The following is a 24,317-nucleotide window of genomic DNA, read 5'->3' as shown; positions in this document are numbered from 1 at the left end:
AATCTATTTCAATTGCTGGCAATTTCTTTAAGAGAAAAAAGCATGATCAATAAGGGCATTAAATGCTTTTGAATAACTACTTTTTTTAAATGGAAGCAATAATTTTTTTCTCCGTAACTTTCATATTATTCACCTTGTAAGGATCACTCTTTTACAAGAAGATAAGTGGCACCAACCCAGCCAAGTTCAGTGACTTACAAAAGGGTCCAAAGCAGAATTTTCCATTCTTGTACAGTAGCGCTTAAGGCAAAACAAGATATAGCAACTAGTTTCAACATCAATGACAACAGTAATGGGAAATCAATGTGCAGTAATTAACTTTCTAAAGAGTAACTTTTAAACCTGGGAATTATTTAGGCTTTTAGTAATAATTATCACCACAGAAAATCAAACCTATCCAAACAAGTCCCAATTTCATATGTAGGTCCTCTCAGTGTACTAAGTTAGATCTAAATTCTGCATTTTGGATGTATGCTGCAGTTACCATTAAAATCAATGGGAGACACCCACCTACATATATCTTGAGACAGAACTTGTCTGAAAGAAAGTCAGGGTTAAACTAAAGGCTTTAATCCTATCTCCAGCATGCAGCACAAGTAAAGAGGCTGTGCACTGGGAAAGCCTATGGGTGTGGTGTCTGAGGTGTGGGGGAAACAGAATGGCAACAGTTTATTTTGTAAATGCAGGAATAACCCCGTGACTTGTACCTCTCCCCTCCTGCTCTGCAGGGAAGGAGGAATGGATGCTGAGTCATTCCCCCAAAGCTGCTACTCTCCACTGAGCAGAGAGACATCACACAACCCTGTGTAGGGTCCACACATTGTTTAGTTACCCTGTGCAATGGAATGGCATTAAAAAGCCTTGAACACTGAGGAACTGTGCCTGCAGATAGTGCAAATACCAGAACTCTGAAGGCTTTAGTAATAGTGGAGAGACATTCAGGTCATCATTAGAAATAGCTACCCCAGCCTCATTAGTCCAGTGCTATACTTAGATGTGTTTTTCTATATCAAACCAAAAAAGTGATTCTTGCCTGTAGCAGGGTGGTTGAGCCAGGGAGCAGAAAGCCCTGAGGGGAAGCCTAGCAGGCAGGTGTTGGGAATCAGTGGATCCAGCTAAGCAGCAGCTAATGATTGGCTCTGATTCCCAGCTGGAAGCTATAATTGAGGACCCACCTCTGTAAGAGAGGGAGGTCTAAGAGAGACAAAAATATTCCCTTCCCTGAGAGAGAGGAGTAACAGAACATGTCAGCTGGCTCTGTGGTCCCCCTGAGGGCTGTGAACTTTGAGCTTCTCAAAGATAGAGGACCCTGCAGTATCAGTCCAGGTCAGGACTCTCACTTTTGTTCTATATGTTTTGCATGTATGTGGCAGAAGGAAAGAAAAGAGCCTTCAAAGAAAGATGAAACAGAGTTGGGTGTGGCTGACAGTTGTGTTCCCAAGCTGGTGGACAGACCCACCACGGTAATTTGTCTCTTACTTTTTCTGGCTCTCAGACACCATGGATTTGAGTACAGATTAATAGGCTCAGTACCCAGTGGGCTGAAGGAACAGATATTAGAAAAAAGTGTAGGGCACGAGCGATATTGAAGGATCTTTGACAAAGGGAAAGTATATAATTAGTGAATGACAAAACTTAAGTACAGCCATTTGGATAAGCATCCTACAGATTGCATAAGATTACCCAGATTTATTTAATTTAGAAATTGCAGGTAATAGATGAGCCTCAAAAAAAAAAATTCTGAGATGTGACTTATGAATTTTTTTTATTAAAAATCTTCAAACATCCAAAAATTTAGCTGCTTACCAGAATGTTTTGAGATCTGTGATAAATCAGGCTGAAAATGTAAGAATAGTGTTTGTTTTCTCACAATATTATGTATTTATCTAAGATCCTGATCAAAATCAGGTAATGTCAAAGCACATTAAAGTTTTAAACATAAATTAATAAACTGTTTTTTTTTCAAACATCAAAGCTTGAGTTGGGTCTGTTTGGAGGTGAATATGGTCCTCACCATATCTGAATTGGACTAGAAAATCTCCTATTACCCAGCTTGCACCTGAGATGTCCAGTATCGCTGGTTTTGTCTGGGCCAAAATGCCTGGAAGCATCTTCTTTCCCATGGTGTTTCAGCATTTCCACTTCTGGTATTGGATGGAAACAGGAAGTGCAGATGGGTGTGAAAATGTAAAATTAAACTTCTGACCTAACAAAATTCTTTATAGATTTAGGTGCCTAATGTAGGTACTAAAATTTCTATGTTTTGTCCATAGTAGATAAGAAATTAAAAACCACACAAAGTCGGGCTACAGGACAGTCTTTAGGGATACCAATCTATCCTGCTGTTTTACCCCAACATTTAGACCCAGCTGGGCTTGTTAACTCCAGGTCTGGAATTATCAGAGGCTGAAGGTCTCTCTGAGGCAAGTGAAAGCTAGAAGAAGGATAGAAGGTTCTTCTGGGAGAAATAGCCAGGACATGCAGCTTGGGGACAATGGTGACTAAAATTGGGGCTTATAATTGCAATCCTGTCTTTGGGCTTTGTTATGAGAATAAATGCAAATGTCATCAAGTGTGTGGTGGTGGGGATTTTGGACAATACACATTACTTCTGTGCTACACTAGGGGCTGGGTGCAGAAACTACCCAATTAAAAAAAACAAAAACAAAAGTAATTACTATTTGATGGCTATTAAGCAGTTCATGTAGAATAAGTTAGTTGTCTCCCTCTGTACAACACAGGTGACCACATCACAAAATAGTTCTCCCCAGCAATGACAGTTGTGCTTAATTAGCAGAGGGGACAAAGGAACGGAATTGTCTTCTCTCCCCAAGAGACAATCTCCCCAGAACAGAGTTGAAGACTATTGTCAGGATAGGATGTGGGAGGCTTTCTTTATCTTTGCTCAGGAAAAAGGTTGGTGGTTTCCTGTCCATCAACCAAAACATCATCATAGTTGGCTTCCTTGCTGTCAATCCCAGCAAAAAGCCAAGGGCCATAGACATGGGACAACTCTCATCATTAGAACAATGCTGCAGTCCTTGGGCACAGCAGCATGATGAATCGTCCCCTGCACTCCATGCAGGAACTGCTTTATGACTATGCAAGGGGTTAATCTGCAGGGCTGCCAAGACAGAACCTTTCACTAAATCACATCCAAATTTAGTTTGCAGAATATTCCACTTTCTCAATGAAGCAGCAGCATAATCGTGTTTATAGTCTGCCAAGCATGAGAGCTAGAAAAGCTGTTTATTTTTTAAAAAGACAGAGCAGGATCATAACATACTAATAATCTCTGATTTTGATTTCTTAAATGTTTGATGGGAAAACAAAATAGATCAGACTTATGTGCTTCAGTTGGAGAAATGGAGAAAGGAGGGGGCATAAACTGAACACTGCTGTGACCTCTTTTTAAAGAGCTTTTGCTTTAATTAAGTTTCAGTAGGAATGAAAGAATGGAAATAAAATGTTCTGAATATGCTATGAGCCTCAGTGACACTTAAATTGCAGATCTAGGTGAAATCCTGCCTTGCTAAAGTAAATAGGAGTCTTGCCGTTGACTTCAAGTGAGTGTAGGTGAGAAATCCCAGCTTAAGTGATTTTGTGGAAATAATACGGGGCTCCATGTTTGTTATATGTCAAAGATTTCATATAGAATATGCTCAATTTAAAAGTTTTTTTTTCCCAAAAGCTCTGCAAACTTCATCTGGTATCTGAAAGTCAAGGTGTCTTCTTTCTGGCTCATGTGTCACCAGGAAATAATAGTTCTGTAAGCCACATGCTGCCTAGTTACATCTATGCAACCTCATTGTGCTCAAATTATGCTGCTATACTTGTGAACCATATTGTTTCAGTAGGGTTGCAGAGGTATAAATTTATGGTACAATTTCAAGACATTGCAGGTCTCACTGTGCATCTGCAAATAGCATCTAATGGACTAATCCAGGGGTTGGCAACCTATGGCACGTGTGCCAAAGACAGCATGCGAGCCGATTTTTAATGGCACGCTGCTGCCTGCCGGAGTCCATTAAAAATCCTGTCCAGTCCAGCCCAGCCCGGCCCGGACCCCTCTTCTCCGCCCCCTCCCCCGGGGGCAGGAGGCAGAAGGCAGAAGCTTGGTCCTCCCGGCTCCCCTGCCTCTTCCTGCAGTGTGCTAGGTTCCTGCTTCTCCTCCTCCTCTCCGTCCCTCCCTCCCTCCCTGCCGGCCAATCAGCTGATGGCCCTTGCGAGGGAGGGGGTGGGAGAGGAGTGGAGGCAGAGAAGAAGCAGGGGCATGGCCTTGGGGAAGTGGGGGGGTGGAATAGGGGTATATCCCCTCCAGCCCCCTGCCGTGAGCACCCCAGCCCACTCCCACAGCCCTCTGCCCTGACCCCCCTTCACACACACACACAGCCCTCTGCCCTGAGCCCTGCGCCCCGCACCCCCCCAGGCCTCTGCCCTGACTCTTGCACCCCCCCGCATACCCAGTCCCCCCCCACACCCCACAAACGGGAGCTCCTGCACACACACACACACGCATACATTCCCACCTGCACCCTGAGCCCCCTCCCTCATTCTAGCTCCTGGACAGACCCTATATCCCAACCACCAACCTGCTCCTTCACCCCCAGCCCTGTGCTCAGAGCACTCCCACCCTCAGCTCAGTGCAGAGAGAGAGGAAGAGAATGGGCCAGAACCAGGGAACCACTGTATGTGGGCAGGGCTGGAAGCCCAGACCGGCAGTGGACTGAGCGGGTCCGGCAGCCAGGATCCCAGCTGGCAGGAGCCAGCAGATGGAACCCCTGAGCGGCAGTGGGCTGAGCCGCTCAGTCCACTGCCGCTCTGGGGTCCTGTCCGCCGGCCCCGCACAGCCCACTGTCAATCTGGGGTTCTGGCTGCCGGACCCTTGCCAGCCGGGATCCTGCTGCAGGCCCCGCCCAGCCCGCTGCCAGCCTAGGTGAACAGAACACCAGACCAGCAGCAGGCTAAGCAGGCCAGTGGCATAAGATCAACATTTTAATTTAATTTTAAATGAAGCTTCTTAAACATTTTGAAAACCTTGTTTATTTTACAATACAACAATAGCTTAGTTATATAATCCATAGACTTGTAGAGAGAGACCTTCTAAATAACATTAAAATGTATTACTGGCATGTGAAACCTTAAATTAAAGTGAATAAATGAAGACTCGGCACACCACTTCTGAAAGGTTGCCGACCCCTGAACTAATCTGTTGATGATGCAAAAGCCAGAAAAAGTTCCCATCTTTCTTCCACAACTGAATTGGTTATATAACCTGGACAATAGCAAATGTTAACACTTTTCTTTGTGACTAAAGTGAATCTGACTCTGAATATGCAAAGGTATCAGATCTGCTATTTAAGGAAATGCCATTATTACAGAGGCTCTTTTCAGAGTAGAACCACACTTTTTAACATAAAACATCACAGAGATTGAGAGCAAGGAGAAGAGAACAGTCAAGGAAAGCATGGACAAAAATATTATGCATATTAAGAGCTATATTCCCATCTCAAAGAACAACTTAACTGACATGAAATGACATTCTCAAGAAAATCAAGCTTGCTCATCAGGTAGACTTTCACAAGTTCTCCCCCAGCCCCCAAGCAATAATTTTGATGTTTGCTGTGCTGTAATCTTCATGGCAGAAGCCACCAGGTTAACGTGGGAGGGCAAATGGCCTCAGAATCTGTTTAAACTTTTTATTTTTTACTAGTACTGTAGAATGCCTCCTGCTAATGCAAATTGACCTGTATATTGAAAATGTGTAGCTCTCAAAATGCCAGCATTTTCATGATACTTGCAAGAACAGACCATGTAAATTGCCCATTACTTTCACAGGTGGCCCACTGGAACCCTTAACAAAATCAGTCAGGGCAGTTGTGGTTCCGATTATTTTAATGGTATATAGAGAGATGACTGGTCAAACTCAGTGCGGATTAGTGAGCAAACATCATCAGTTGCCTATGTATAATGGATAATCGCAGTCTATTTCCCAGTCCTGCCCGCATCACAAAACCATAACAGCAACTGAGACTAAATAGCACCATTGAAGCACAGAACAGAAGGATTGAATATTCATGGAAACAGACCTGGCTTCTCACTGCCCAATGCTGGTCCCTCCAGGCATAGAAGGGGGGCTCGGTGAAAGAATCTTGAATTCCATTTCCTGTGTTACAGCAGTTCTGTGGATAGGCACAAAACATCAGTCTGCAGTGCTGTTGGTTTAGCACCTTCTGAGGAGTTGCTAAGTGCATCTTCTGACTCCTTGGACTTCTTTACGGAGCACTGGGCACTGTCCGGAGTTCTCTGCTCAGGGTCTCCTCTGTCAGTACTCCCATTTTACACATTTGACCTGCACTCCCATCCCTGTGTTTTGTTCCAAGTATTCAACTGATTCCTGATTCTGTGGCCCTTCCTTTGTTGGAGGGGGCCAGCTTTTAGTTTATGGTAGGCTCCATTGCCATTCTGGGATTACAAATAGGCTGGTGGCACTGTGGAGTCACTAGGCAGCATCTACTGACTTTCTTGACACCTTCTCAGAGCAATGAATATTGTCTCAGATTCTCTGCTTGTTGTCCTCTTTTGGTTCCCTTATTTTATTACAATAACCTCACTCATGTCCCTGTTCCTTGTTCAGAGCTCAGGTATATAAATTGTTTTTGTGCCCCATGCTCTTTTGTGTCCATTACGTGAGTGTCTTCCTAAAAATGGGTGAGAGCTATATTTACTGAGGGGTTTTGGGGTTTTTTCATTTTTTTCTGTTCGGCTTTAGCTTTTTCATCCAGCAATTTGTACTTTGGTTACTGTCCATTTGTAACCTCCCTTTCTATTAAAAACCCTCCAGTTGTTAGTGGTACAGTAACCAGTGTTGCCTTTTTAAAGTAAATTTAATTAAGCCAATGTAGACTGGAAAGAATACATTTCTATTCTGATAGGCAATCAGAGGCCATTTCAAAGAGGCTAGAGATTGTTGGCTAATAAAATGGGCCTAAACCAAAACTCACTGACATCACTGGCAGTCATTCCATTGACATCAGTGGGTAGAGCACGGAAATAGGGAGTATTTTACACTGCCTCTCACTTTGAGAGTATGAAGGTTTATCCATTGTCTTTCATAGAAGATAGTGTGTCTGCACCTCTAACCAGAGAAAAAGTGAACTTGGAAATTACAGGTTAGGCCCATACTATTTCTAGCTAAATTTTGGAAATTCTATGCCATAAATCTGCTAGCCAGCCTTTCTATAGCTCTAAATATACAAGGTATTTTCTGCTTATATAAAGTGTTTGAAATCTGACAATGCAGATACTGGGTTGAAAAATTGCTTTAAGTGCTTCTACAGACAGATAATTCATTATTTCACGTCTTGTCCTCATATCAATAGGTAACCTCCTGTATTTCTACTTGCTTAAGGACCTACAACTCTTGTACCCATAACGTCATACAATTATAGTCCAGCTTTCCAAATGAGAAACCTAAGGAAGGAAATAGTACTGGCCACCAAAAGATATTAGGATTGGCTCAAGATAAAATCAAAGAAACATAAATTTACGGGTTGCCAATTTTCTGATTGCACAATACCAAACACCCTAGCCCCGCCACCTCCCTCAGCGGCTCACTCTCCCCCACTCTCACTCACATTCACTAGGCTGGGGCAGGGGGTTGGGGTGTAGGTGGGGATGAGGGCTCTAACTGGGGGTGCAGGCTCTGGAATTGGGCCAGAAATGAGGGGTTCAGGGTGTGGGAGGGGGCTCTGGGCTGGGGCATGGAGTTGGAGATGAGGGCTCCAGCTGAGGGTGCAGACTCTGGGGTGGGGCTGAGGACGAGGGGTTTGAGGTGCCTGAGGGGCTCCAGATTGTGGGGAGCTCAGGTCTGGGGCAGGAGGCTGGGGCTCAGGTTGGGATGCAGGCTTACCTTGCATGGCTCCCAGTCAGCAGCACAGTGGGGCTAAGACAGGCTCCCTGCCTGTCTCCTGGCACCACACTGCACCCTGGAAGTGGCCAGCAGGTTCAGCTTCTAGGCAGGCAGGCACGGGGCAGGGGTTCAGGAGGCTCTGTGCACTGATCTTGCCCACAGGCAGCACCACCCCATGCCCCCAATCCCATTGGCTGCAGTTCCCAGCCAATGGGAGTAAGGAGCTAGTGCTTGGGGCAGGGGCAGAGCATGCAGCCCTGTGGCCCCCCCACCTAGGAATCTGACCTGCTGGATGCTTTGGGGGCACAACATGGTGCCAGGACAAGTAGGGACTAGCTTACCTTTGGTCGGTAGCACTGCAGGTCTGACTTTTAATGGCCCGGTCGGTGGTGCTGACCAGAGCCACCAGGGTCCCTTTTTGACTGGGCATTCTGGTCAAAAACCAGACACTTGGCAACCTTAATTAGCATGTGAACTCTGTGATATAAGTAAAGGGTGACACTGGTGAGCCAGGTTTAGTAACTCCAGACCTGATTTATAGTGCAGTGAAGTCCATGGAAAGATTCCAATTGACTCCAGTAGACTTTGAGTAAGGTGTTTTGTGCCGCATAATATATAAGGGCATGCTCTCATCCCCAGAACTGAGTTAGTTGTTCAAATTTCTCTCTATAAGGAGTCAAAGATGAACACCCCAAATTTGGGGTGATGATATTTAGATATGAATTTTAAACTTCCATGTACAGAAGAGATCCGAGCCAATTTCTACTTTGTAATAACTACTGGATATGGAACCAACTGCAGAGTAACTATAAATGATGATAGTTTTGTTACTGTACAGTAATGCCATCATATTGCCTTAGAAGAAACAATATTTCCTAATTATAATTGTTTTCCTAATGTTTGTGATATATATGAAAAATGCTACTTTCAAACAGATGACTTTCTTTTAGTTATCCACATTTGGAAATACTCCACTCATGTCACCGTAGACTTGAAGACTACCCAATAAATATGCTGGTGTAGCTCAGCTATTCTAGGAGAAATGTTTAACGTGGAATATTGTGATTAAACTAGCTAATGCTTCTTCATCCTATCTTAAACGTTTGTGTTCACTTATTTCTTTGAAATACATTTTTTGCCTTTGCATAAGGCCAAATTTTGCTGTCAGTTTGGATTCATACCAATGAATGCAACTAAGTCCATTGACATCAATAACATAACTCCAGATTTACAGTGGTATACCTGAGATCAAAAATTCCCCCATTTCAAGGCCTGAGCGTGCACAGTTTGGTCTATTGCCTTCTGTACTGATTATTCTATGAAGTTTCCACTGTCCACCTTCTTTAGACTGATTCATCTGGTGTATAAATAATTTGGCAGGTGCTTTGTATTAATATAAATGATCTGTCACACTAATGATTTCTGCACAGTGTCCCTAACCCCAGTGATGTATGTGGGCATAGAAGTGGCAAAAGCTGCTCTTCAGCTTTTATTGCTGGTGCTGTTTTAAGCGGGACTGCATTTAGTTGTAACTTATGAGGAATTCTCTTCTTTTTCTCCAGGCTCTCTAGATGCATTCTATTTCCCTCAAAAAATCAAGTGACCTTTTCTGCAGGTTAAGATGAATGCCTCAAGGATTTCATTCTTATCGTGTCTTCGTGTTTTCCTTATGAAACCACACAGTCACAACAAGCTAAAATGAAAGCTTAAATGAAACAGAACTTATAGCGTTGCAATAATGTGTGTGAGAGAGAGAGAAAGAGAAAGAGATTATTTAAACCTGAATTTCAAAATAACTGTTTGTTAGCTGGTTTTAATATTGAAACGACACAATTATTGACGTGCAACATGGGCCTATAAACTATACCATAGCATTTGTGCTTAGTCAGGGTCTGTCTATCAGTACTATAATATCTGAAAGCCTCACAGTCTTTAACGATGTAGTTATCTTCACAACACCCTGGTGAGGCAGGGAAGTACCATGGGCACAGGGAACAGAGGCATAGGGAGACTGTGTTTTACCAAAGGTCAGACAGGAAGTCCATCGCAAAGCAGGGAAATGAACCTGCTGTTGAAGTCTCAGGCTAATCACTGGACAATCCTTCCTCTTTATGCTATTACTCCAAGAGGGTGTCTACTGTCATCTTCTTTACCCTCCTGCACCCTGAGGTGCACAGCACATCTGCCAGTTTCTGCCATTTATTTTGGTCTTTGCTGGTCTGGGCTTTTGATGGATTTAGTTTCTATTTATTGTTCTATAGAGCATTTCTCTTTCCAGCTGGCATCCATATTATCACTCAACATGGTAGTCATGTTGGTGGTATCTTGAAAGTGTGTTGTAAATATGTCAGTCATCTTGCCATGTTTGATGCTTTAAGTTGGTACGCTCTACTTAAAATGTTTTGATGTTCTAATAAACTCTTTCTTATGGACACTGAAAATCCTCTTCAGGCATTTACTTTGCAATGAGTTAATCTTATCAATCACTGTTGTAGATTTCTATGACTGCTCCATAGAGGAAGACAGAAATGAATTCACTGTTAAAATTTTTTATCTTTGTATCAGTGCTGATCATGCTACTTTTCCAAATCTCTTCAAGTTTATGAAAAATGTTTGCTGCTTTTGATATTCTATGCTTGACATCGAGCATAATACTGTATCACCATCACAGCACATCTTGCTCCCCACATAAGTAAAATGATTTGCTAATTCTAGTGTTTCGCTGTCTACTGTGATGGTTACTTTTCGAACACTGCCATATATTTTGCCTTCCCCTTGCTGATGAACAAACTAACTTATTTTGCTGTTTGCTATAAAATGGGTCTTCTCTTTCATTAAGTGATGCGTTGAACTGAGCAGTTCAATGTCATCAGCAAAAGTAAGGAAATCCAATTGTACTTCATAATATATCCATAAAATATTTTGGTTGCTTTCTATGATTACTTGTCTCATGACATTTGCTGACTAGTGCAAACAGTAGTGGAGATGTAATACAGTAACTCCTCGCTTAATGCAACTTTAAATGAAACGATGTTAAGCTAATCCTGTTTCCCCATAAGAATTAATGTAAATGGGGGGGTTAGGTTTTCACCAGACAAAAGATGATATTTGTGTGTGTGTATATATATATATATTTAAAATGTACACACACACACACACAATTTATTACTGATACACAGTGATGATGATTGTGAAGCTTGGTTGAGGTGTTGAAGTCAGAGGGTGGGATATTTCCCAGGGAATGCCTTATTGCTAAATGATGAGCTAGCAATTGGCTGAGCCCTCAAGGGTTAATACATTGTTGTTAATGTAGCCTCACACTCTACAAGGTAGCACGAATGGAGGGAGTGGAGACAGCATGGGAGACAGAGACACACACTGTGTGTGTGTGTGTGTGAGAGAGAGAGAGAGAGAGAGAGAGGCGCATTGCCCCTTTAAGTACGTTGACCCCACTCTAAGTACACTTTCTTTTAAAATAAATCAGCAAGTTCAGACAGCAGCTCCTGCCAGCAAGCTCCCTCCATCCTGAGCCCTGTTGTGCTCCTCCCCCCACCCCTGGCCACTCTTTGGAAATGGGGTAAGCAGGGTGCAGGAGCAGGGGGAAGGGGGACAGCCTGACATTAGCACCCCTCTTGCACAGCAAGCAGAAGGCTCCAGAGAGCAGCTCCAAGGCAGAGGGCAGGAGCAGCACATGGCAGTGTGGGGACTGACAGCTGAACTGCCAGCAATTGAAAGTCTGCTGGGCGCCTGCCACATAGGGAACTTAGGGGAACGGGGAACTGATAGGGGGACTGCCAGTCCACCCTGGTTACAAGCCCCCACCAGCTAGTTCCAACGGGCTGCTCTTCCTGCAAGCAGTGGACAAAGCAGGCGGCTGCCAAATGATATTATAAGGGAGCATTGCACAACTTTAAACAAGCATGTTCTCTAATTGATCAGCGATGAAATAACGTTAAGTGGGACGACTTTAAGTAAGGAGTTACTGTACACCCTTGCCTACTCTAATTCTCACTGCAAATCATTGGCTTATGTTATCACCATCTGACTTCACATTTGGTGTTACCACATGTCTTTGATTACTCTAATTATTTTTCCTGGTATTCCATACTATGCCATAATTTTCCATAGACTGTGTCCATGTAGGCTATCAAAAGCTTTCTGAAAACCTATAAAATTATAACTTAACAAGAAATGTTTGTCACTGTGCACTTTGTTCTATAATGTGTCTCGGGACAACAATATAGTGTACATGTGATCTCAGTCATCTAAAAGTTGCCTGCTCCTCTCTAAGTTGGATATCTATTTGTTTCTTGCTGTGTTCTAAGATGCTGTTGCACATGATTTTCCCCAGGCACTGAGTAATGTAACATCATTTAAAAAAAAACAATACTTTTTTTCCTCATCTGGCTGTTTGTTGGCTGCTGCATCAAATGGTATGACTTAGTTCAGACCAGCTTTTTTAAACTATCATAGCAAAGAAATGAAGAAAATTAGATTCTTTATGGAGTGTGTAATGTACTAGGAAATCTCTCAACTGTAGGTCACTGATTTTAATCCAGGTTGGGAGTCATATTATCTCTTGGATATATATCCACTTCACAGACAGTACCCATAATTTATCCCCTTGTTGGCAGCAAAAATACCTACAGTTGCATGAGATGAAAACAAAGGTTATAAACCCTCCTGATTCAAGGCATAAACCAACTTGTAACTGACCTAGTAGGAATAAACTTCTTCTCTGGGTTGGTTATTCCATAACTGTCCACTCTGGGGTATCTTGCATCTTCCACTGGAGTATTAGCCATTATGAGAGACCTGGTACCTCACTGGAAGGGACGCTGGTCTGATCAAGTTTTTTCAGCAGAGGCCAGGAACTGAGTGGGCATAGAAATCAAACTAATTTCTTATCAGTAAAGAATCTGTCAACACAATTCTTGACACATTGACATTTTGGTGTATGTGGGGGAAATTGCAATGATATTCTCTGTGCTGTTGCCTCTTCAGTGAAGAAATAGTGGATTTCAGTTTCTGGTACTGTAATCTGGCACCATTAATACACTAAAATAGAGCAAATCAGAATAGAAACTAACTAACTAGCTGCATTTTAAACCTGCTGTAAACCAGACACAGAGTGAACTATAATATTTTACTTGTTGAATGACAAAAGTGTGCTTGGGTCTTGTGTATCATAGAGAAATGTTTTTCTTTTCCTCAAGAAGTTAACAAACTAAGCAGACACCCCCTACCACCACCACCACCACCACCACATCAGGAGGCGGCAGAGCATGCAGGGTGGCAAAGAGTGAGATTTTATTCATGGTTTTTTTTGTTTTTTGTTTAATGATTGTCATCTGTTTATTAAGAATTGTTGGACTAGAATTGAGAGGAGGCTTCAGACCTTAGGCTGAAGTCCTGGTCTGATTGAGCCAATTGCAAAACTCCCATTGACTTGAATGGAGCTGGGATTTCACTCATAGTTTGGGATTTTAAAAGAACTCAGCCTTGTGTTAAATATACTCCTCTTAAGATCTGTACTTATTTGGTCCCTATTACAGTAGTATCTGAGCAGCTTAATTTATTTATCCTCTCAACTCCCCTGTGAGCTAGAGATGCAGAATTGAGGCACAAAGAGCCTAAATGACTTGCCCAGAGTCATACAGGAAGCCTGTGGCAGGATAGGGAATTGAAATGAAATGCTACATATTGGCAATAAGGAGCTGCACAGCTAACTAATACTCATTTCCAATGTATATGTTGGTACAATGCTGATAGCAAAGAATTTATTCAATACTTATTTCCTTTTTCTATATGTGGGTGATCTGCAGACTGATGTGTGTTTGTCAGACAACTTAACAAATGCCTTATATGAACACAGGGTAGCCTATTGGCTGCTTGTGAGCTGTTTATTGGAACTACTGCTTTTGCGTATTCACTATTGATAATTTGTCTATACTTTTGGCCACCTAAGTCATATGGCATTGGTATCCCTGACGGGATGTTTCCAGACCTTTACAGGTATTTTCAAGAGAGCCATGGGAATTCTTCCCATGCAAACTCATGTGACCGCATTTAAAACACTCTTTCCACTAATGTTCCTGTATACAAAAACACTTGTATTAAATGATTATGTAAAGCAAATAAGACCATCAAAACAAATTCACAGGTTTTATTCAAACGTTCACAACTAGCTTTTTGCAATATTCACCCAGCCCTAATATATACACGAAATATTATACATACTCTAATTTTTTTTGCTGCTCCCTGTAACACAAATATCGTTAATTAGGCATGCTGAAAAGAGAATTTTAGCTGCTTAAATATGCATTGCTTCTGTCACAAAATGTTCAAACAGTGGTGGTGAATCAATTTGAAAATTCAAGTAGGCTGGTTAAAATAAATGAAATAAAAAGCCCAGGGCTGCTTGATATGCACTTTTTAAGACTCTGGCTGAGATTCTGCTTATTGAGTCCTTGCCAGACTCAGTCATAGCTTAAAAATTATCATATTTCAACAAACTCGCATTTAACTGTCATGAACTTTTCTGTAGTCACTCTCGCATCACTACTGATTACCAGTATATTTGTGTATAAACAGAAACTTTCTACTTTATCAGTCTGGTACTGATTAATTCACTGATCTCACAGCACAGGATTGGGATAACGGTTATCTTTTGTAGCAGAGACATGAGCTCTTTAGGGAAAATTACTTGCTGGTAATTCAGTTGGTCAGAGTTCCTCCTCTTCTCTTCTTCTATAGAAGATTCTAGACATCAGCTTTGTGGTGCTGTCTTATAGGAAACAAGAATCAAAGATGTATAAGGGCAGAATCCAACACACAGACTCATTCTTAAAGCTGAAACATTCTATCTGGACAAGCAGCAAAGAATCCTGTGGCACCTTATAGACTAACAGATGTTTTGCAGCATGAGCTTTCGTGGGTGAATACCCACTTCTTCGGATGCAAGCAGTGGAAATTTCCAGGGGCAGGTGTGTATATATAAGCAAGCAAGAAGCAAGCTAGAGATAACGAGGTTAGATCAATCAGGGAGGATGGGGCCCTGTTCCAGCAGCTGAGGTGTGAAAACCAAGGGAGGAGAAACTGGTTCTGTAATTGGCAAGCCATTTACAGGCTCTCCTCTAAAACAGTTGGGAGAGCTGCAGGAGAGCATGAACCTCAGCAAACTGAAAGAAGGTGAGTAATTTTCCTTTATCATTCATCCCTCTTTTCTCTCATGTCTCTCACCAAACACTTTTGTCCCTCTTCTCCCTATCTCTTTGGACTTGATTCTTCTTTTCCTATCAAGCCATGTACTAAAGGAAAAGCCGAAGTTAGATTTAAAGACCCAGATCCTCAGCCCCTGTTGTTGCTCTGATTTTCACTTGTCACTTTCCACCCTTTGCTAAACTTAGGTCATCATGGCTCCTGAAACACCATTTTCCCTTCTCTCTTGTGTGTTGGTCTCTCACCGCCTACAACATTGCCAAAATTCTTCCTTAATAATCACGTAGGTGAAAAATAGGTAAGGTAGCAACAGTAATATACCATATGCACCAAGATGAACATGGCTGCTATAAATGATTAGAGCATTAGTATTCACTGGAAACAGTTGAGTAGAGCTGGTCAACATTTTTCATTCAAGATATTCATTATGATGAAAAATGGACTTTGTAAAAATCTTTGTGCGTGTATGTGGTTTAAAAAAAAGGAAAAAATGCAAGTTTTTCCATCTATGAAATGGTAGTTTCTTTTTTTTCTCCCTCCCTCCCTCCCTATCTTATACTTCCGTGACAAAAAGGATAAAGATACTCAAATCGAAAGCCAAGTATTTCACAGAATGAAAACTATATTGGAATATTCTATTTTTTTTCACAAAACTAACATATTTTGACTCAACTTTGACAGCCATACTTGCAAACATTTAGACTATTGTTTAAAAATTTAACTGATATCAGAACTAGCTTTGGATTTGCATTACAATCAAGGGTTAACCTATAGCTTTGACACAAGCTGCTGAGTAAGTTGTCACACATTGTTGTACTTGGTCAGGAGCAGACAGGGAAGCAGATTGTGATGAAGGCCCCAATCTTGCAAGTATTTTTAGTTTTACTACTATGAGTAGTGCCATTGATTTCAATGCACATTGATGTTTGCAGGGGCGGCTCTAGGCACCAGCATCCTGGGAGGGCGTCATTTGGCTCGGTGGAGCTCCGCCGGCATGCCTGCGGCAGGTCCACGGAGCCGGGGGGCGAGCGGGACGCGCGCATGCATGCCGCGGGTCCCCGTCTCCCGCGGCTTGGGCTCTCTCCCGCAGGCCGCGCAGGTCCGCTCGTCCCAGGCTCGACCTGCCGCAGGCATGCCGCGGAGAGCTCACGAGCAAAATGCCGCCCTCCCCAGGATGCCGGAGCCGCGGGAAGAGGGGACCCGCCGCGGGACCGGGGAAGGGCGGCGCAGCGCTCCGCGCTGCTTGGGGTAGCCTACTTTGTAGAGCCGCCCCTGGATGTTTGCAGGATTGGGGCTTAGTCATAGTGTCCTTCCTGTTTCTACCCCTGTACCAGGAGAGGAATTAATCACCATTAGCCATATATCTGTTGCAGATTAACTTCCTTGGCACAGCTGTGCTGCTCAATACAAGTGGGGGGCCAGAGATCTCTCATCCTCTGCCTGCTTATCCACTCCATGGTAGTCTGCAGAACCTGCAATACCTTCTTTACCTCTTCTCAGAGTATCCAGCCAGCAAGTCCCAGCAGCCACCCAGGAGCTCCACCTTGCTCCCCGCCAACAACTGCTCTATATAAGGTGCTAGCCTTCCTGCAGCCCACTAGGAACACTGTCTTCACTCCTTGGGCTCCCCACACAGTAACTGACTATCTCTGCCCTGCTGCTTCTTTTATGTGAGCCCTCTGGGCCCTGTTTGGCTGCTCTGTGCAGCTTCCTTCCAGTTGGCTGGTTTTTTTGCAGCTTCCCTAGGCTGGTTGGAGGACGGACCTCCACTGCTCCTTTCTGGGACAGGGCATGTCAGGCCCATCAGATCTCCATTAACTCCTCTCTCTCCAGGGTGGGGTGAACATCCCATCACATGGCCCTTGTGTATTAAATCATGAGATCATGTTTTTCCCTCATAAAACTCCTGTCTCATTCAATGCATGAGGCCTAGTATTTTTACACTTTTATAACTTGCTTATTTGGATGGGTGCCCATCCAATTCTTGAGTAGTCTTAATCCTCTGTTAAAATACTTATCCAGCACTGTGATTGTTTTATTCATCCAGCAAACAAAGCATTTTTATATCTACTGTCCACTCCATCTGTTTGCTAAGTACCACATTTTAAAAGTATCACTAATCGATGTGATAGAATAGATTTAGAAAATATCCCAATCCAGCCCCAAAGCATCTCAATATAATTTGAATGCAAATGGAACATGTCTTTGTAACTTTATGTTTTATCATTTACTATAGGATAGAAGGAAAAAAATAATGACAGAAATGTCTCAGTCCAGCATGAGAGTTGTTTTGGATTTTTTTAATAAAATATTTCACCAGAAAATGCTAATTCATCAAAACTGAATCTGTATGTGAGAGAGGGTTAGATTAGATGGATTTCCTGATTTGAAAACATTTTGAAAAGAAAAACTTTGCAATTATCAAAATGATTTGTGTTGATTTGCAAGTTTCAGAGCAGGACAAACAAGCATTTGACATTTTAGCTAATTTATTAGGACACTTCAGACCTCACACTACTTACGACTAGCTGCTTCAAGTTTAACCACTCACTCTGTCAAAATTAAACACACATCCCAATAAACAAACATGTGAACTTCCGTTCCAAACTGCCATCCTGTCTGATGACCTCAAATTCCACACTGTGCTGTTATCATAGTCTATGTTTTCCTGACTGCTCTCTGTTAATGTAAGGACCACATAGATAAAACATCCCTTCATCCCTCAGTGTAAAGGCAGTGCACCTAACTGGATTAAATCTGGGACCCTCAGCACACCACAATATGGAGGCCCCTGTGGCCCCACCAAGCACTTGAAGTAGTAGTGGGAGAGGGTTCCACTTACCTCCCAGAGAGACAGATGCAGTGGCATTGGGACTTCCAGGAGTGGCCAAAGAGGGCCATTCTCCATCCTCAGGGCAGTAGATTCTCTCCTTCTCTGGAAAGGCAGCGATTACTGGGCAGGATTGGTACTTACTCCAGCAGCCAGAATATGACTGCTTGAGTGGGTGAGGTGGGGTTGTTGCACTCTTCTTCTGGCATATACAAAATCCTCTGCTGAGGTAGTAATGGCATTCCCTCCTCCCCCCCTACACACAACCTGAGCAATGTGTCTTTGAGCTAACACCCCATTGAAATAAATGAGACAGTTAACTCCTCTCAGCCATTGTTTCAGGTCGTCTGCAGACTCAGGATGGGGTTGTTGCATGAGTTACGGGTTTCAACCAAATGAAAGCTCTGACGGAATTGTGTGACTCCAGGAACTGGGATCTAGGTGTAGGTTTTCAGTGCCTGTCAGTATGTTATGTGCTGCTTAGGTTAACAGCTGTTGTAGAGCATATCTGGAAGATGTACAACTGATTCCCTGCGCGCTGGTCTCATGTTCAGAAATCTGAACACAGTAGTGGCTATGAAACTTCACATTTGTACACTTTTCTGTGTACTCCCTATGTTAAAAGAAACATTGGTTATTGCTCAGATGGGCAGTACATGAGATACATGTAGGAACTAACTTTCTCTCTAACCTTTTTCTGCATCACTGTTTCCTCAACCTCTTTAAAAATGAAACAGCAATCACTTTTTTTTTAAACTGGTGTGTTGCTCAATGGTGGGTAAAGTGATTCATGTACATAGTCTGCAAAAGCCTTTTTTCCTTCATGATGCAAAACAGTATATAAATGAGTGATTTCATTATTACACTTCTGCTCCACATTGCCCTCATTCATATACAGCTATAGGGTAAGCATGTCTCAGCTCCTTCTAAAATTGATATTTATGATAGCCTCACCTAATCCTTTCTCACCCCCATACAGAAAATTGCTTGCAAGGATTTTTGAAATCCCTCGTTCCTACTTGTTTGCATGAATCATGTTTTGGCTGAGATTTGTAAGACTCTTTTTTTTTCATTAAATCTGAAACAGACAAATTTTGCCTTTTTATCATGAGGTGGGAGGGGAATAAAGCTTTTCACCAATTCCCATTTCCAAAGTGGATTTTAATTTCCTGCCAGAGGGCAGTTACATCGAGCTGTGAAACTAGCAAAATAGTGAAGGATCTGTGACATCTGACAAGTTTAGCAATTTGCACTGCAAACATTTTCTTATGAAATCTGGTACTTCTTTTCCTTCCAGCTTAGTTGTGATTTCTGTGCAGCACAAAGGCTGGCTCGCCTTTAGGTCAAGGCACTAGAAGGGGTCTCTGGAAATCAGGTTTAAATATCAGCTTTGGCACAGACCAGAGTCAGTTCACCGAGGACCAGAATCAACTACCCTTACTTAACTGAGTAATATGTTATTTAACCAGAAGTTCTGTTGAAATAAACATATGTAAAGGTGGTAGAATCTTGTTCTTACTTTCTTAGATGGAGAATTGAGACAAAGGAAAATAGCAATGTAGTACTTCCCTACCTCACAGGGGACATGTGAGGCTAGATCCATACGTGGGTGGAATCCAAATATTATGAGCAGGGTTTGTGTGCACATACGCATCCAGTGATGGCAACACCCGTTTACTCCTCTTACACAGATATACCACTTCCCCCTATCGATGTTCTGTTGAATATTAAAATAATAGCAGGTTTATTATTATACAAGACCCATTAAGCACAAAAGATACAAAAAAATAAACTTCACAATTTGAAGGTCCATTTCAGGGGGTTTCTACATTGGAGATTTTTGCACTGATGTAACTAGAGCAGAAAATAGCTAAATGAATGCACCAGTAGAGCAAACCTGCAGTGCAGGGTACGTTACACCAGTAGAAGTCCCTCATTACAAAGGTGCAGTGCTGGTTTGCACCAGGTAGCTGTCATCAGATGTTTGGCTGTGTGTGGGTGGTTGTGTGCTTTGTGTGCTGTCCCAGCTCTCCCCAGATAGTTGGCACAGCAGACCTCAATCCAACTGCTAGGCACCCAGCCAGGATTATTGCCAACAAAGTGCGTGGATGTCCGTGACAATGGACGCTGCTCAGTCAGTGGCAGGAATTTCCACTGCCCCCTAGGCTGGATGAAGGGTTAAGGCAAGGTATTCCAACATCGTTTGTCTCAGTCCATGAATCTGGGATAAACAGCTTACGTATCACCATATGCGTTTCATGACATTTGTTACCTCCCCTTACACTTTCCTCCTGATGTTTCAGAAAAGACATTCCTATTCACAACCTGTCTTTGTACTTTCACCCTTGGTGTTTCAGGCAAAATATCGCTATTCGTCACTTTTGTCAAACCATTTTATCGTGTGATAGGTTGGGGTGTTCTTGTGCTGGCCTGCTGGAATGTGTTTACATATTCAGTGTGTTGTAGCAGTACTGGTGCCAAGTTCATGTACCAGACACCAGATTGCAAGCAAGCATCTGGTTTTGACAGGGCCTGACTATTGCTCATAGCATAACTTTTGCTGACTTTGGTTTAGGCCTCAGGCTTTACACCAGGCCCATGCTTCAGGCTCTTTCTTTTCACTATGGTAGCTACACTGGTGCAAAAATCCATCAATATGGACAAACCTTCAGATGTTATACTAATATTCAGTTTGATTGTCAGGTTGCATATTATGCAAACTTAATTAGTAATTCTCAGCGTAAGTAGTTCTTGGAGAGGGTTTCTTCTCTCTCAACCCCCCGTTAAGTTTGATTTTTTTTTAAAAGTATAATAGCTCTGTTTTATTGGTGCTATTTAATGGAACGTAACTTGATTGTACTCATGTTTTATCAAGTGGGTTGAAATATCTTTATAAAAGAAGAAAAGAATGGGCCAGATCCCCAGCTAGTGGAAATCAGCATAGCTCACCAAAGTCAGTGGAGCAACACCAATTTGCATTTACGCTAGCTGAGATGTATTATATGATTTGAGAGTTCTTTGACAGTTATGTCTTTCTCAATGAGATACACGAGTGAAATTGAACAGTAGAATTTTTACAAAGACCTGTTTTTTATATTGTGAGTATTGCTCATTTTGTTCTTGTCTGTTAGCATTCCTAGGAGAGCATAATGGAGAGAGGGTAGTTTAGATTTGCTGGTTACTTTATAAAATGGTATAAATTACTATGAGACCAGCACCGTCTGATTAAAATAACAAGCCAGCATAAACAATTACATTCTGAGGACTTCGACTCAAAGATCATGGTTTTACTAACCTGCACATATTATACACTATTAATCTAAATACAGATTGGTATTATAGACCAAATGGCTAATGCCATTGCATTCTGCTGTCCTGAAATGCTATTCCATGTGGAAGCTGATCACTTATTTTTCTTGACAAGGGGTGGGCTTTGTGCTTAAAAATGAATGGCAGTGAATGTTTCTTGTTCTGCTGTGTGAAGATTGGTACTGCCACTGCAGCAAGTTTCATCATTCAGTAGTTTCTTTGAACAGCAGGTGGAGAAAAGCTTAGCCCAGAAAAAATCATGTGTTTACTGTTTCCCCATCTAATGAGTTAATATGGAATGTGCAGAATGGTGAAATGATACATTAGAGAAATATTTGTGGAGAGATCTGACAGACCGGGATAAAATGTGAAATCAGTTTCACAGTTGGACTCTTTCTATATAGCTCTTCTCTTGCTGAATTCAGTCACTCCCTACTGGTGTACACCATCTCCTCCTCCCAACACACACATGCACGCAGCACATAGTCATTTGTTGACATACTACTTAAGCTTATCAGAGAAAATGCCTTATGGTGTACGGGGAGATTTTTGGCAAACCAATAAAGTGCCTGAAACCATTATGGCTTATTGCTAAAAGCAGCCAAGTCAGCAGGCCATAAAGTGGCCATGCAGCAGCCTCAGCTTGACCAAGGCAGGAGGGGAAGGGGTTTTGTGTACCACAGAAAGGGCAGCTTGACCCTCACGTCCTTCCTGATAAGAACTGTGTTGAAGTTGCTGATACATGAATTTTAGAAGAGCAGGATGTGCCCTCAGGAATGTCTATTAGGGCCTCAAGTCTGCAAACTCTGGGAACTATTGATACCTGATTAATCAATAATCAGAAGGAAACCTCTTGCTTGACCATTGAAACTGCTTGCTTAACAAGTTTTCTTTAAGGGACGTGTCATTGTGTTACTAATGTATAAAAACAAGGGGGGAAAGTTTGAGGTGGTGGGACTCTTCGGGACTGGTTTCTCCCTCTGGATGCATCTTATGTTCCCCACTGGAAGACGGGCTGCCGCTGTGCCACTCAAGAGCCACAGTCAGCTTCAGTAATTATTGAGGGTTGGGGGTGGTTTACTAACCTGTTGCAACATCTGTAAGTGTTTGAGACTAAGGGTATGGCTACACTTACAAGTTGCAGCGCTGGGAGTTACAGCGCTGGTCGTGCAGCTGTGTAGGGCCAGCGCTGGAGTGTGGCCACACTGACAGCTACCAGCGCTGCAGTGTGGCCACACTTGCAGCACTTTCCAGCGCTGTATTGAGAGGTGCATTGTGGGCAGCTATCCCACAGAGCACCTCGTCCCATTTTGGCGCTGAGTATTGTGGGAAGGGGAAGGAAGTGTGCGGGTCATTCCGCTTCCTGTGTGCCAACGCCCCGTGGTGCATCGCTTCACATCCCAGCATTCACTCTTTCCGGCAACGTTTGGCGCCATTGTGAGTGTCTTTCTGTTTTACTCTCTGTGTGAATCGCGATTTCTGTGGCAAATGGAGCCCGAGCTGCTGAGGACTGTGCTGATGAGTGTCGCCAGCACAACACGTTTGGCAGTCGAGCTATTCCTTCAGCTCCAAAGTGACAGTGAGGAGTCTGACGATGATATCGATATCCATTCTCCTGCCGCGTGTGACACTAAAGTGCTTGTGGCATTCACGGAAATGCTCAGCACCGTTGAACGCCGCTTTTGGGCTCGGGAAACAAGCATTGAGTGGTGGGATCACATCGTCATGGAAGTCTGGGATGACGAGCAGTGGCTGCAGAACTTTCGTATGAGAAAAGCCACTTTCATGGGACTGTGTGCTGAGCTCGCCCCCACCCTGCAGCTCAAGGACACAAGATTGAGAGCTGCCCTGACGGTGGAAAAGCGGGTGGCTATTGCAATCTAGAAGCTGGCAACTCCAGACAGCTACCGGTCGGTCGGGAACCAGTTTGGAGTGGGAAAGTCGACCGTTGGAATTGTTTTGATGCAAGTTTGCAAGGCAATTAATCGCATCCTGCTAAGAAAGACCGTGACTCTGGGGAGCGTGCAGGACATTGTGGATGGCTTTGCACAAATGGGTTTCCCTAACTGTGGAGGGGCGATAGATGGGACGCATATTCCTATTCTGGCCCCCCCCCCACCTGGCATCAGAGTACGTTAATCGTAAGGGGTATTTCTCTATGGTTCTCCAGGCGCTTGTGGATCACCACGGGCGTTTCATTGACATTTACACAGGCTGGCCTGGAAAGGTGCATGATGCACGCATCTTTCGGAACAGTGGCCTGTTCAGGAAGATGCAAGCAGGGACTTTTTTCCCAGACAGGAAGATCACAGTAGGGGACGTCGAAATGCCCATTGTGATCCTTGGAGACCCCGCTTACCCGTTACTGCCTTGGCTCATGAAACCCTATACAGGGAAGCTTGACAGGAGCAAGGACCGGTTCAACTACAGGCTGAGCCGGTGCCAAATGACTGTGGAGTGTGCTTTTGGCCGTTTAAAGGCACGCTGGCGTTCCTTGTATGGGAAGCTAGACTTGGGGGAAAGCAGCATCCCCGTGGTTATATCCGCTTGCTGTACCCTCCATAATATTTGTGAAGGGAAGGGTGAAACATTCAGTCAGGCATGGACCACCGAGGTTCAAGTCCTGGAGGCTGAATATGCACAGCCAGAGAGCAGGGCTAATAGAGAGGCCCAGCACAGGGCTTCAAGGATTAGGGATGCCTTGAGGGAAGAATTTGAGGCTGAAAGCCAACAGTAATGTTTGCTGCCTTGCATGGGAGTGAATTGCACTGTTTACACTGTTATTCTATTATCCCTAAAATGGTTTGCAGTGCCTCTTTCTTTACTGGGTATAAGGTATCTTTCACTATCTGCTATAATAAAGACTGTTTTCAAAGCCAAGAATTGTTTTATTGAAAAGAAAAAAACTTCCTTGACAGACAGACACACAACATTTCATGAACACAAGAGGGCAGAGGTGTGGGTTGGTGAACTGTACAGTCACAATTTTGCATATGTCCTGTCTGGAGTGCTGTTTAATGAATCCTGCACTTCAGGGTGCATATA

The 24,317-nt window shown here is 43.1% G+C and overlaps 1 long non-coding RNA gene across 2 annotated transcripts in view; it reads left to right on the top strand.

Moving 5' to 3' along the window:
• Nucleotides 1-1,228: 1,228 nt before the first annotated feature.
• LOC120369499 overlaps nt 1,229-24,317 on the top strand; it is a 36,034-nt gene continuing 12,945 nt past the window's right edge. For both annotated transcript variants that reach the window (XR_005583187.1, XR_005583188.1), the window contains exon 1: nt 1,229-1,326. This is a non-coding gene — a long non-coding RNA (uncharacterized LOC120369499). The remainder of the gene's footprint in view (nt 1,327-24,317) is intronic.

The sequence above is a fragment of the Mauremys reevesii genome, linkage group 7 (genome assembly GCF_016161935.1).
Source record: "Mauremys reevesii isolate NIE-2019 linkage group 7, ASM1616193v1, whole genome shotgun sequence".
Classification (NCBI taxonomy): domain Eukaryota; kingdom Metazoa; phylum Chordata; order Testudines; family Geoemydidae; genus Mauremys; species Mauremys reevesii.
This window is presented reverse-complemented; position numbering and strand designations above follow the sequence as displayed.